Source organism: Equus quagga, unplaced genomic scaffold, assembly GCF_021613505.1.
Source record: "Equus quagga isolate Etosha38 unplaced genomic scaffold, UCLA_HA_Equagga_1.0 73032_RagTag, whole genome shotgun sequence".
In the NCBI taxonomy this organism is placed as follows: Eukaryota; Metazoa; Chordata; class Mammalia; order Perissodactyla; family Equidae; genus Equus; species Equus quagga.
Window position 1 is genome coordinate 1 of NW_025802637.1, and position 1,426 is coordinate 1,426.

The window sequence follows — 1,426 nt, forward strand, 5'->3', positions numbered from 1 at the left end:
GGGTCGGAGCCAGGTGTCCCGAGCACCCCCGCTGCCGCTCGCCAGACCCCAGCCGTCGGTCCGGGGGCAGGGGGCTGCTTGGAGGGCTCCGGGGGCTCCCCGCGGCTCGCGTTGTCCGGTGGCAGCGCGGACGGCTGCGAGGGGGTGCCAAGGCGCATGGGGGGCGGCAGTAGAGAGGGTGGCGGCGGGCTCGGCGGGGGCTCGGCAGCAGTGCGGGCGGCTCCTGCAGCCCCACGGGGAACTGCAGGGTGCCCGAGCCGCCCAGGAGGCTGTAGCACAGGTAGGTGACAGACAGGGACAAGGTGCAGAGAAAAAGCAGCTTGCGCGCCAGGCGGCGGCGGCGCGGCGAGAGGTGGAGGCGGAGGCTGAGGAGGTGGGGGCCACGGGGTCAGCGCGGCTCCGGGCTCGCTGCGGCAGCGGCGGCGGCAGCCCCCGGCGCTGCCGGGACATGGTTTCAGCCGCCGCCAGCGCCCCCGCCCGCCGCCCGCCCCCCCAGCCGCCCAGACTGCATGAAGCGACGCCACTGCACCCCCGGCCCTGGCCGCTGTCGCGCTGCGCCGGGGAAGAGCCCGGCTGCATGATCCCCCTCCCCACTTTTCCGCGGAGTCCGGGTGGCCCCCCACCACCCACCTCAGCCTCCGGCAAGGGGACCAAGGGGGGCGCGCGGACCCGCCGGCTGCACCTGCTCCGTCTGCAGCGCCCACGCTTCCCCGGCTCTGACGCGGCTCCTGCTTCAGTCTCTGCCGCCGCCGCCGCGCCCTGTCGCAGCCCTGAGTTCCTTCCCCGCTGCTAACTTTCTGCGGGGAGAGAGAGGCGCGGAGGGGAGGCGGAGGGGCCCGGGCGCGCGGTCCGTGCCGCTGAGGGAAGGGGGAGTGCGCCTTGCGCGCGCCTGCAGAGGGGGACGCGAAACAGAGGCGGGCGCTAGGCCTGGGGCACCCGACAAAGCGGAGATCGTGCCCCCTCCCCCACCCCCCCCCCACCCCCGCACCACATTCATGCTGGAGAGGTTCCCGTCCCCGGGAGCCTGGGACGCCAGTTTCTCCTTCCCTCTCCTGATACTTTCAGAGACTTAGAGCCCGACGCCTGCCGCCAGTGCCGCCCAACAGGTAGCTGGGGGCCACAAGTTGGTGAGCTCTCGCTTCCCCTTTTCTCATGGGACTCCAGGCAAACTCGGTCCATCCGTGACCCGCCCTTCTCCCTCCCTGGACATCCTCCTGCCTTTGACCCAGGAGGAATTTCTTGTCTGTACCAGGTTTCCCATCCCAACTTACATCTTTCCAGCCTCCCCATCTTAGCTTGAAGCTCCTGATTGGTGGAGCTTCGACACAAACCCCCAAATTTCCTTGCCCTAGAGCTTTTGCCTCTGTCCCGCCACCGGTTGACTGTGCTTTCTGCTCCAAGAGGAGAGGCTGTCTCCTCCTGGACA

The 1,426-nt window shown here is 70.3% G+C and overlaps 1 pseudogene; it reads right to left on the bottom strand.

The window, feature by feature from the left end:
• Nucleotides 1-9: 9 nt before the first annotated feature.
• On the bottom strand, nucleotides 10-1,400 carry LOC124234203 (WAS/WASL-interacting protein family member 3-like; annotated as a pseudogene).
• Nucleotides 1,401-1,426: the final 26 nt, after the last annotated feature.